This window comes from Hyaena hyaena, unplaced genomic scaffold (genome assembly GCF_003009895.1).
Source record: "Hyaena hyaena isolate Hyena2069 unplaced genomic scaffold, ASM300989v1 scaffold_2179, whole genome shotgun sequence".
Taxonomy (NCBI): Eukaryota; Metazoa; Chordata; class Mammalia; order Carnivora; family Hyaenidae; genus Hyaena; species Hyaena hyaena.
Window position 1 is genome coordinate 63,513 of NW_024082795.1, and position 13,029 is coordinate 76,541.

Genomic DNA, 13,029 nt, shown 5'->3' on the forward strand with positions numbered 1-13,029 from the left:
ATAGCCCCAGACCTTCTTGGTCTGGCTCCAGACAGGTTCCGCGGACAGAGTGGTCCCAGGCTTTGCTCCCGCGCCCCTTCTGGGACACGTACCTGCATCTCTGCTCACCATTCTCTGTTTGCTCACACACTCTTTGCACATACACTGTCACCTGTTTGCACACACATTCTTTGCTCACATGCTGTTTGCTTGCATACTGCTCACACGCTGTCGTCTGTTTGCACACGTTCTTTGCTCACATGCTATTTGCACAAACGCTGTTTGCTCACACACTGCACACATGCAGTTTGCTCATGCTGTTTGCTCACATACTGTTTACACACATGCTGTTTGTTAACACACTGTGATCACACCGCTCCCACACTGTTTGCTGACCTGCTGTTTGTTCACAAGCTGTCTGCACACACACTGTTTGCTCTCATGCTGTTTGCTCACACACTGCTTGCTCACACAGTTTGCACACGTGCTGTCATTTCTACACCCCCAGACCCCAGACAAGAGCCGCTTTGCCTCCTCTCCTGCAGGGCCAGCCCTTGCTTGAGCCCCAGCATCCGCAGAACGCGTGACGGGGCCATGAGAAGGTGACATTGGTGGCACTCCCAGAATCTTTCCTTGGAAGACAAGCGGTGCCCAAAGGAAATAGAGCAGAGACTCTGTCCTGCCGTGCAACACATTCAACTGTCTGGTTCTGGCCTCTTTCTGATTTTTTTAAATTGCCATCTTAAAGGTAGAAAAGGAAGAATGGGATAAAGCCCCTTCAAGATCTCATTTAGGACTTGTTTAGGTTCTCCCTTTTTATTTTATTTGTTCTTTTTACTTTTCTTTCCAAATACACATTTGCAAAATGTGTCAATTATAGAAATACAATGCGCATGATCAATTATAACAAAGTCATTAAATATGCTTTTGAATCCTGAGAGACAATAATCACCAGCATATTCTTGAAATTCTTGAAAATTTATTTTGTTGATTGATGTGAGTTGTTCCCTAAAATTATACTCTACTAATCTTTTATTTATGGAAAATTCTCAAAATGCCTTTTCTCCTCTCTTGCAAAGAAGTTTTATATAATGAGATTTCTGAAATGTTTTCAGGTGATCATTGTGTAATTGAAAGCTCATAGTTATTAAATAGGGAACATTGCCATTTGAACAAAATATGAATGCTTTCAGGTCATTATTGCTCCACCGAGTTTCAGAGGGTCCTACTTCCAGAATAATCTGTAGACGAGCAAGTGTCAGCAGAAATTGGCCTTGCAAAGTCATAAACAAAACCGCGTACTGGGTGACACCATCTTAGTACAGAAAGTTGCCAGCAGGGTCCTGACTGAGCAAGTAAGTTCCTTTGAACGCTTTTATTTTGTAAGAAGTATTTTCCCGTGAGCTGCAGCTACACGTATGGTCCGATCTACCTGCCGTGTTTACCACGAAGGAGCAAAGAAGAGCCCCTGTCCTCCCATCCCCCACGGCAGGCGGCGGGTGGGGGGCTAGCTGTGTCCCCACCTGCCCTGAGCTGGGGCAGCTGAGCTCCTGGGGTGTGTGAAAGCAGTTTCCGGCGGGACCACTGGCAAACTGTGGCCGCTCTTCCTTCCTGCGCAGCTTAGTCTTCCCTGGAGTGAGGGATTGCCCTTTTGTGCCCTTGTGCCTCATCTGCTGCGTCCTTGTTACTAACTGAACCCCGGAGCCTTGGCCGGCAGTCCCGATCTCAGCAAGCTCACTCACCAGGTTCTCTTCTTAGTCCTGTCTCCGCAGCCTCCTGACCTTCAGTCTGGACAGCTGCCCCTCCCCTGGCCCCTCCATGCCCCTCCCATGCCTTTCCCAGGCCCCCCAATGCCCCTCCCCACCCGTGTCACTCCCCTGCCTCTCCCTAGCCACCCCTACGCCCCTCCCCTGTGCACAGGTTCCATCCTGGGAACCTGGACTTGGGTTTCTGGGGTTTTATCCTATTTTTCCCTCTTCTTCATTTACTTCCTTCTGGTGAAACATCGCCCACTAGCTTCCTGAGAAATGGGGCATGTAAGCCGAGTTTTTGAGTTTGTAAACATCTGGATGTATCTCTCCAACCTTCCCCCACCACGGTGCTAATTAACTCAGTGGACCCTGACATTCTAGAAATTCATAAGCTTTCAGTTCTGGGAAACGTTACTGAATTACTTCTTGACGGTTTTTCTCTGCTTTGGTTTCTCTGTTCTCTCAAATCTATTCTTAGCTGCCTTCGTATAGCTCCTGAATTTGTTTATTGAGAACCTGTGATAAGCCAAGATGTTTCTGCGATACAGCAGCAATAAGGTAAACAAAGCCCCCGCAGGCATGGAGTTCATATTCTAGTGGAGGGTGACAGGCAATGAATGAAAATAAAAATAGAATAGTAATTAGCACCTTGCAGAGACCTAAGAGAGGACGATGATGTGTAGTAAGCTGGATGGTCAGAAAGGGCCTCTCTGAGAAGGTGGCCTGGAAGCTAAAATCCAAATTCTGAGAATGAATTCTAGAATGGCAGCAGCCAGAGTCACAAGGCAGAGACGAGCTGTGGACAGAAAGATGGTGTGTCTGGAGTGTGGTATTGGAGGGCAGGCAGAGGTCAGCAGAGGTGAATCATGTTGGCCTTGTGGACCATGTGAGAGTGAAGTCTACCCTGCGCTGACCCCTGGGGTGAGGGTGAAGTCAGCACTGGGGAGGGGCCGTGCTGACCCCGGGGTTGCCCCAGCACCTGTCCGAGGGCCAGGCAGAGGAAGGGAGGCAGCCAGCCAGATGGCAAGGGGCCCTGCGAAGCCGCAGGGGGCACGGGGGAGAGGTTAGCGAGGGAGTGGGCGCTGTGCTGTGTCAGACGCAGCCGGGGCCCTGGAAAGGTGGAAGACGACACAGAGAACAACGTGTTGAACACCTGGGGCTGGAACCGGGTACTGAGAACCAGGCGGAGGGATGTGCGCCTCCCAGACACTCTGTCCACCTGTCTGTGCCCCCAGGGATGGCCACTATGCAGCGCACGAACCAGGCTCTCATGCCTCTGGCTTCTTCGTGGGTTTAGCCAGGGCGGGGTTGAGGGGGGACCTGCGGGGATCAGAGAGTAGGTGACGAGAGAGGGCAGTGTCCAGCGCCGTGCCCTCAGTGGCCTCCCCCTTCCAGCTCCAGGCCTGGGAGTTCATGCCACGGACCCTTGTCAGTTTGCCCGAACCCTGCACATCTTTGTAAGTGACGGCTGTGAGCTCTGATCTGGACGGTCCAGCGCCTGATGGCCGCGGCCACAGCTGGCATCTCGAATGCAGCCAGCCCTGGGGGAGGCCGTGAGCCCAGCCACCAGCACAGCTGCTCACCTTTGACCCCCAGAACCTGGGATAGTGCATGGCTGTCGCCTTCAGCTGCTAAGTTTGGGGGCGACATGCTGTTATGCAGCCACAGCCAACTAATACAAGTGTGGCAGCTGCATCATACATTTTCGGCGCTTGCATTATCTTTCAGTTTTAATATTTAAAAACTTTCATTATGATTTCAGATTTGGTCCGTAACTAGTTTAGGAGGGTGTTTTTAACGTATACACTTTTGTAAAAGTAGAGCCTTTTAAAATTAACTTTACTTTCTGATTTTTAGTTTTGTCACACCATGGTGAGAGATCAGTGCGTGAGTGGCAAGATGGGAATCACTGAGACTCTGTTTTACGAAAAGAGCTCTGCCAGCAGTGACTTTATTAAGCCGTTGTGCAGGGTCGGGGTGCGGACAGGCAGGTTTTAAAGTGCTTCGGATTAATAAATAAACCTTTCAGCGTGTATACTTTTAGAAACCATGATTATTCAGATATTATTACCTGAGCAATTATTACCCGGCGAGAAAAGCATGGAATAAAGCCGTCAGTGTACAGACTAAAAGTTCCGCCGGGCTCTACAGACGGCAGCCATAATGCTCCCGGCCTGGCGTGGCGGAGCACGTTACCGCCAACGTTGGCAAGAACGGCTCTGACAGCAGAGCGCAGAGCGAGTGGTCGGGGTCAGAGGCTTCCCTGCAGCCCCACACCCTGAACGTGGGGCTGCAGTGGACAGAACAAGCAAGAGAGGCCCCCACCCCCGGGCCTTTCTGGGGTCTCGCAGCAGCAGCAGCAGCAGCAGCAGCAGCAGCAGCAGCAGCAGCAGCAGCTGTGATTTACCAGGGTTCGCATCCCCAGGCCCTGGCCCAGGATCCACGGGTTAGGAGCAGGGGACAGGCAGAAAGACAAAGGTAGAGCTGAGACATGGGAGACAGTTTGACACAAATAGACTGGGGGCGGTGGGGGGGGCGGGGCATGCAATGTTTTGTTCTGAAGATACTGATGCCTGGCTTTTGTACCTATGTCCTGGTCACTTTTTTCCTAATGTTCCATGAATGTTCAAAAAGACTGTGTTTCCTGTTAGGTCTATGGTTCTATGATGATCATTAGATGAACCTTATTTTTGTTATTCAAGTACACTATTTTTATTAGGAAAGTCTCATTTTGTGATTCAAATATTCTCTATCCTTACAATTTTTTTGTCTTTGAGGGTCACTGACTGAAAGAAATGTGTTTTAAAATCTGCCATTAAGTTCTTTTTGTAACTGACCATGAATTGTTAGGTGTGTTAGAGCTTAGAATCATTAGTTTCCAGATAAACTGTTTCTTTTACCAGAATGTAGTGTCCCTGTTTCTTGCACCAAATAATACTTCTCGCATCAAAGTATGTTTTCTCTGATAGTAATACAGTTACATCAACTTCCCTGTCACTGTCACTGCCCAATATATTGTTTAAAAAATTTTTTTAGTATTTATTCATTTTTGAGAGAGAGATAGAGTGCAAGTGAGGTGTGGGCAGACAGAGGGGACACAGAATCCAAAGCAGGCTCCAGGCTCTGAGCTGTCAGCACAGAGCCCAACGTGGGGCTTGAACCCACCAGCGGTAAGATCATGACCTGAGCCGAAGTTGGATGCTTAACTGACTGAGCCACCCAGGCGCCCCCCAGTATATTATTTTTAATCTTTTTAAAAAAATCTTTGTTGAGTTTATTAAGTTTTCTTTATTCCATTGTTTCTCCTCTCCTGGTTTGGAAGTTACATATTTTCTTTCTCTTTATCCATAAAATTTTACGTGCATGCTTGAATTAACAAAAAATAAAGTGTATCAGTGTCCGTCTGTCCTTCCAACAATAGAAGACCTTGGAAAGTTTTAACTCAGATCACGCCTTCATCTGCATGATGCTATTATTCATAGCTCTGTCTCACATCTGTGTTGTTTCCAGTCTCGCACCATGAGAACAGTGCTGCTAAGTGGGTGCCTGACCCTGGCTCAGGTCATGAGTTCGAGCCCTGCGGGTGAGCTGGAGCCCCATTTCTGGTAAAACAGGAAACCTGTGTGAGCCCCACTTCTCTCTCTGTCTCTCTCTCTCTCTGCCCCTCCTTCTCTCTCTCTCTGCCCCTTGTGAGACTCCTCTCTCTCCCCCTCTTCTCTCTCTCTCTACCCCTCACTCACTTATGCCCTCTCTTTCTCTCTCAAGACAAAACAGATGAAGAAACAAAAAAGGGCGCCTGGGTGACTCAGTCAGTTAAGAGTCCCACTTCAGCTCAGGTCATGATCTCACAGTTCATGGGTTCGAGCCCTACGTGGGGCTCTGTACTAACAGTTTGGAGCCTGGGGCCTGCTTCAGATTCTGTGCCTCCCTCCCTCTGTCCCTCCCCTGCCCATGCTCTGTCTCTCTCTCAAAAATAAAAATAAAATAAAAATTTAAAAACCCACTGCTGCTAAGTATATTTCTGCATCCCTCCTGATGTATATATATGCAAGGGTTTGTCTGCATATACACATAAGTGAAATTTGGGCCATAACGTGGTATGTTTTCTGTTCTACCAGTTAATGCCAAGCTGTTTTTGAAAGTGGTTGTATTAATTCACACCCTGCTGGTGGTGTCTGAACTTCCTCACTGCTCTTCATGTTTGGTAACGTCAGCCCTGGAAACCTGTGCCCAGCCGGCAGATGTAACAGAATCTCACTGTGGTTGTAATTTGCATTTCCTGGGTTGCTAAAGAGGGTGGCTTTGGGTTTCCTCTCTGGGTACTGCGTGCTCACATCTTTCGTATTTTTCTCTGTGGTGTTCTTGCATCTTGATATGCAGTTTTAGATACTCTGGATTCCAGTCTTTTGTTCAAGTATGGTCAGTGTCTTTTCCTAGTTTGTGCCTGACCTCTTCACTCTCATTTGATGTCATTTCAGAAGTTCTTAACTTAAATGCTGGGGAACTGATAGATCTATACCTTTGTGGTTAGTGCTTTGTTCATTTATTTACTTATTAGTCTTACTTAAGAGATCTTCCCTTACCCCAAGGTCATGGAGATATTCTTCTATCTTACCTTCTAAACATTTTACAGCATTTCCCTCACACTTTGATGTGTAACTTACCTGAAAACAGTCAGTGCACTCTTTAGTTTGATATGCCTCCAAGGAGTCCCTATTATTGCTGGTCCATAGAATTAATGTTTATGTTTGCTCACCTGTTTGCCAGTTCTGAGCTGCCACACAACAATGTGTCAGCAGCAGCATTGCTGAGTCTTACAGTGAGCCAGGCAGTGCGCCCAGCACTTTCACATGTTGTGAGATAGTAGGACACATATATATAGGTCTCTGCCCCCAGTTCCTGGCCCGGAGCTCCTAAAACCCTTGTAAGTTTCTAATGCTAAGAGCATCAGGAGCACCTCTTGTTCTGATGAGGGGACTCTGGGTGGGCTTCCGGATGGGGGCTGGTCCCCAGAAAAGTCAAACCACAATTAGAAGCTTGGAATCCTCAACCCTCTCCCCCACTCTCCAGAAAGGGAAGAGGGGCTGGAAGTGGAGTTAATATCCGTCTTGCCCACCTGAGGAAGCCTCCATAAAACCCCAATAGTACAGGGTTGAGAGAGCTTCTAGGTTGGTGAACACACCCACAGCTGGAGGGTGATGCACCCCAAGTCCATGGGGACAGAAGCTTCCATGCTCGGACCCCCATGCATTCCCTGTGTCTGTTCATCTGGCTGTTCATCTGCACCCTTTATCATTCCTTAAAATAAGGACAGATACGAACAGAGTCAATGTTTCTCTGAGTTCTGCGAGTCACTCTAGCAAATTAATAGAACCCAAGGAGCTAGTCAGTCAGAAACCACAGGTGATAATCTCAGCATCTGCAGGGGGGGGGGACAGTCTTATGAGACTGAACCCTCCCCTAACCTATGGGATCTGATGCTGTCTCCAGGTGGAGAGCATCAGAATTAAGTTAAATTATAGGACACCCAGCAGTTGTCACAGAGAATTGTTTGATGCGGGGAGAATTCACATACCTTGTGACCAGAAGTGAGTGTGTTACATGTGAGTGGGACGGAGACTCACAGTAGGGAAAATCTGCATGTTTCTCTCCATAGAAGGGGAAAAAATCTGTGTTTCTCATTGCACATGTATTGTCTCATTCCCTCCTTATAACAATCCTAAGATGGGCATTTGCTCCCAGTTTTCAGACAAGGAGACTAGAAGTTTAGGGAGATTAAGCAAACCTCCCTAAACTCACACAAGTAAAACGGGAGTCAGGATTTGAACCAGGGTCTCCCTGTTTCAAGAGCCCATGGTTTCCACTGAACACAATGGTATGAGGTCATTGCTTTGCCAGGACCTGGGAGAGAATGCTTGAACTTGCTCCCCAGTCCTATGAGAAGCGAGGTGATGCTTTACAGGGTAGAAGCCCACTCCTCAGGCCCTCAAGTGCACAGCTCCATGAGGATAGGCATTAAGACTCACAAATGGGAGGGATCCTATAGTTCTTAGTCCCTGGGCTGATGGGATGATCCATTCCGGAGGCTGAATCATCATCAAGCAAGACCTCATTTCCCCAGGGCAGGAACCTTGGTTTGTATGCATATTCACTGTCCCTTCTGCATGGTTCTTGGGGGCACCCAGCCACTCTCAGGGTCTTTAAACAAAGAGACTTCTGTGACCAGATGATTCTGGTGGCAATGGCTTTATTGTCATGAGGATAATTAGCTCTGTGTCCTCGTTCTAAAGGGGGTGGGAAGGAGAGAATATACAAAACTAATACTCACTGGTGAAGGCCACATAGTCCCAGATCGAAGGTAGTGTACACAGCGGCTCCCACTATAATGTTTTTGTTCTGTGGGTTTGAGTACATGTTTTTAATTCCCTGTTCTGACTCTCAGTCAATGAAGCTGCACTACTCTTTCAATTCGGGACACACCAGCCCCAGAGACACAGGAAAGCTGGGCATGACCAGCCCCGGCCCCACTCCCCCCTTCTTCCATGGGGCTATGAGTTCTGCTACCTGGTTCTCTCCGTCTGGAGTGTTGCGTGGACTTACTTAGCCCAGATCTTTCACTTTGACCACAGACTTTTCAGTTACATGTGAGAAAAAGAATGGAGATTGCCCTGCTCCTAAATAGGTCCTTTTTGGTATACATTTAAAGGGTTCACACCAGTTTGACCCTGACTCTGAAAACCACTCACTGAGCCTCCTGCCAGGGTCTCAGTCTAGGAGAATTTGTCCCAAGTCCAAACACAAGCATTAAATGCTTATTAAATGCCAAACATAATACCAAGCCCATTACATGTTGTGATATTGTGATTCAGTCAGATGACCAAAATATAGTTCTCATATATATTTGGTCTTTGTCCACAGTTCCTGGCTCACAGCTCCCAAAACCTTGGAATTTCCTGAGCCATGTTTTGTTACAATGGTGGCTCTCTTATCCTCAGTTTCTGAAATCTTTTCAGAGTCATAAAGGAGAAATGGATATCTTGTTGTTGATAACAGGCCCCTTTCCTCCACAAGTGGGCTTATGTTAAAAAGGTGACTTTCGGGAAGCACATAAGAATGAGAGCTGGTTGCCAGAGGTACCAAAAATGAATCAGGAACCGACCTCATTTCTGGGGAGTGGAAGGGAGGGGCTGGAAATTGGCTCAGTCTCCAGTGGCCAGTGATTTTTTTTTTAATATTTTTATTTATTTCTAGGAGAAAGAGAGAGAGAGAGACAGCGTGATCAGGGGAGGGTCAGAGAGAGAGGGAGATACAGACTCCGAAATAGGCTCCAGGCTCTGAGCTGGCAGTCAGCACAGAGCCCGACGCGGGGCTCGAACCCACGAACCGCGAGATCATGACCTAAGCGAAAGTCAGACGCTTAACTGAGTAAGCCACCCAGGCGCCCCCAGTGGCCAGTGATTTAACCAGTTATGCTTCCATGTGCTACCATGCTGGTCCCCAAGCTTCACCAAGACAGAAGTCCCCTTTGTTTGAGACCTGCCTTATATAGCTCTTCTCTGAATGTTGATTCAGATCTTTTAATATCCTTTGCAATAAATCAATAATCTAGTGAGTAAACATTTCCTGAGTTCTATGAGCCACTCTAGAAAATTAATTGAACCCAAGGGGAGGGTCATAGGAATGTCTTTTTAAAAATTTTTGTGTGTACACATTTAGTTTTGTAACAAAGCAACTTGTACACTTTTAATGTTTGAAACTGAACTTTCCAGTGGAACAAAAAGAAAATTTAAAAATAAACACAAACAAAATTACAAGAGAATGTCAATTCCAAATAAGACCCTACAGGTTAGGCTGAATCTCCCATCGAGTGGCAGGGCTCAAGTCATCATTAGGAGATAATTTTATTTTAAAAGCATCATCTTCAACTGCAAGGATGTCCGTTAAACATCACAATTAAACATGCCAAAGGAGAAGCCACGTTGTCAAAACACCCACTTAACCAATGCAAACATCTCAAACCCACCCTTTGCTGACCTTCTATAACCCCATTTTTTAAAGTTTTCTTTTTAAACAAGAGAAAGTAGACAGATACATGTTGGTAAATGCTAACTGCCCATATTCACATAGAGACACAGTGTAATCTGTAAGCCCTACATACAGAGAAAGGAGGGGGAAAGCTAGAAGTCTATGCACTACTACACAGGGGTCTAGCACCCTCCAGCTTCCAGCAGAGCTAAGTGAGCAGAAAGTTTTTCTTTCTCCCCACAGTGGTGTTAATTCCATAAAGTTTTTGTTGAGACAGGAAGGGATAAAAATGAATTTGGAACAGAAAGGAGTAGAGACTCTTCCCACTGTATTCTGCTCAAGGCATTTCCCCCTAAAATAAGTTGAGAGCCATGGTATAAAGGGAGAGAAAAGAGACTTCAAAAAACAGGGCAAATGAGCACAAAGGAGGAGGGGGAAAGACTGCAAGTTGCTCCCAGGGATTGGAGACAATTTGAAAAGGAAGGTTGGAATCCATCAGTGTTCCATTAGTCATCTTCTCCATCACCCTCCTCTCCTTCCTCCCCCTCCTCCTCATCTTCATCTTCTTCACCTTCATCCTCATCTTCTTCATCAATATCTTCCAATCCTCCTCCCTCCTCCTCCTCCTCCTCCTCCTCTTCCTTCTTCTTCTTCTTCTTCTTCTTTTTCTTCTTCTTCTCCTCCTTCCCCTTCTTCATCATCCATATCAGGAACCAAGTAGTACTGCAATGGATTTGGCCGAATATCATCTTTGATGACCTCCAACTCATCTGCACCCACATCAGAATGGTCAGTAAACCAGGCGAAAAAGTTCTCTGGGCCCTCATGCTCTCTCTTCCAGCTGGCTTTATTCTGCGTTTGACTGGAACGTTTCATCAGATCCTTTCCAGATTTCCATCTGACTTCAGTGGACTTTGAAGATGGGTCACCACTCTCATTCGGATGAAATTCTTTGGAGAGAACTTTCTTTTCCAAGTAAGGGTTTGCATCAGGGGGAAAAAAAATGCTATTCTGGGGGTGCCTGGGTGGCTCAGTTGATTAAGTGTCCGACCTTGGCTCAGGTCATGATCTCACGGTTTATGGGTTCGAGCCCCACATTGGGCTCTGTGCTGACAGCTCAGAGCCTGGAGCCTGTTTCAGTCTGTGACTCCCTCTCTCACTGACCCTCCCCTGCTCACGCTGTCTCTCTCTCTCTCAGAAATAAATAAAACATTTTTAAAAAGATTTTTTAAAAAACTATTCTGTAACCTGATTTAATATGTTCAAATTCTGTCACTTCAGCTCTTGTCACATAACTCAGCGCCTCCTCGTCCTCCTCCCCAGGCAATGCAGGCACTTGTGGGTGGTTGACGAGTGTTGTTACCCAAAATTGGGGATTTTGTTGATCAATTCTGACCTTTTCTGAAAAAATGGTTGGCAGAGTTTGTTATATTTCTGTTCTACTTTCAAAATCTCCTCACTGGCTTGTTCATTAAGTCTGTCTAATTTTGTACTTCATCAATATGTTCTATTGCTTCTTACTGTTCTCCCTTCGGCAAATGCTGAGAGGTGAATGTCTCCTCCGGCCTGAGGGCAGCAGGCGGTCGGTTTCTTCGTTTGAGGCAGGAGCGAAGACTGGCATTTGGGGTCTGTGCTGGGAGGTAAGTCCACAAACCCGGGTAGACACAGTTTTAGAAGAAGCTCCGATTACTCTTTTTAATTTTTTTTTAATGTTTATTTGTTTTTGAGAGAGAGCGCACGCACGTGCCTACAGGGGAGGGGCAGAAGAGGGAGAGACACAGAATCCGAAGCAGCTCCAGGCTCTGAGCTGTCAGCACAGAGCCCAACACGGGGCTCGAACTCACAAACCATGAGATCATGACCTGAACCAAAGTCAGACGGCTAACCACTGAGCCACCAGGTACCCTGACTTCTGATTTATAGCCAGTGAGTCAGAAGCATAGGTGTTAACATGGGTTTGTGGTTGGCCTCTGCAGTGGAGGGCAGTCTAGCAGGACTGAGCCCTTAACCTGTGCAATCTGGGTAGATTGTGTAAGAATTGCGCTGAATTGGAGGGCACAGCTGGTGTTGAGATAATTTGTGCTGGTGTCAGGAAAACCCATGTGCCTATTTTGGGACTGGGTAGGAATCATATTACACATATCAAACTACATAAGAATCCTATACATCAGGCATTTTGATATCTTCTTCACATGAAAAGACTAAGATTCAGAAAAATTAAGTAACTTGCCTCTGGCAGAGCTGGGATTTGAACTCATAATAACCAAGCCAAATGGCTATGAACTATACCAGGTCCTGCCGGCCACAGTGATTGATTGACCCTGAGGTCATTTTCAAGGGTCACTGGACACTCAGAGACTAGTGACTTGCAATCTGGAACCAAAGTCAGTACCAAGCAGACCAAAAGCCTCTCTCAGGAACTTGGGATTTGAAGGTCCGGTCTGCCGGGTGACAGCGGTGATCTAAAGCCCTAACTAGAGTGAAGCCCTCTGAATGAGAACTTGCATTTGAACAAGACTCTCAACACTAAAGAGTTTAAACACTAAAGTTTGCAAAGCAGGGCAGGGGAGGAGGATGTAGATGGTGGCAGATCAGCCCAGAGGGTCCTGTGCAGGTTAAAGAATGTGTAGAAAGAAGTGTAAAACACTTCAGCAACAAGCTACATTGTTATCCCGTAGAGTTCACCTCCAAAAGGCAATGACAGTCTAACATCAGAAGATCTGATGTGGGATGACCACATCCATGGACAGACAGAAAAATCACAGCGCTTCTCTTGAAAGGTGAAAAGAGGTATTTGACAAAGCTTGAAACCCAGGTATTATTTGAAAAACTCTAAGAAAACGAGGAATAGAAAAGCACTCTTTAACTTGATGAAGACTCTCTACCAAGAAACCTACAGTAGTCATATACTCAATGGAGAAAACTTAGAGAGTTTATTCTCATGTTAAACAGGGACTAAGGGTGGCCTCTATCAGCACCCTTCAGTACCATGCTGTAAGTCCCTGCCCACACAACAGGGTGCGAAATAGCAGTAAGAGTTACATAGACTAGAAGGAAAGAGTCAAAACTGTTATTTTCAGATGATAAAAATTATAACAGTTTTCTATATAAGTAACTGTATGAATTAACAAACTATTAGAATTCATAAGAATGTGGCAAAATTGCTGAAAACAAGATTATCAAAATCAATATTGTTCCTTCATATCAGCAATAACCAATACGAATTACAATTTTTTACAGGAAAGTTTTATAATAGCAATGCGAGCCTTGTAAA

The 13,029-nt window shown here is 46.2% G+C and overlaps 1 long non-coding RNA gene and 1 pseudogene across 1 annotated transcript; one reads left to right on the plus strand and one right to left on the minus strand.

Moving 5' to 3' along the window:
- The first annotated feature begins 274 nt into the window (after positions 1–274).
- Positions 275–3,765, plus strand: LOC120227300. Its single transcript, XR_005527217.1, has 2 exons — positions 275–2,651; positions 3,588–3,765. It is a non-coding gene; the product is annotated as an uncharacterized LOC120227300 (long non-coding RNA).
- Positions 3,766–9,999: 6,234 nt separating this feature from the next.
- Positions 10,000–12,661, minus strand: LOC120227301 (annotated as a pseudogene).
- Positions 12,662–13,029: the final 368 nt, after the last annotated feature.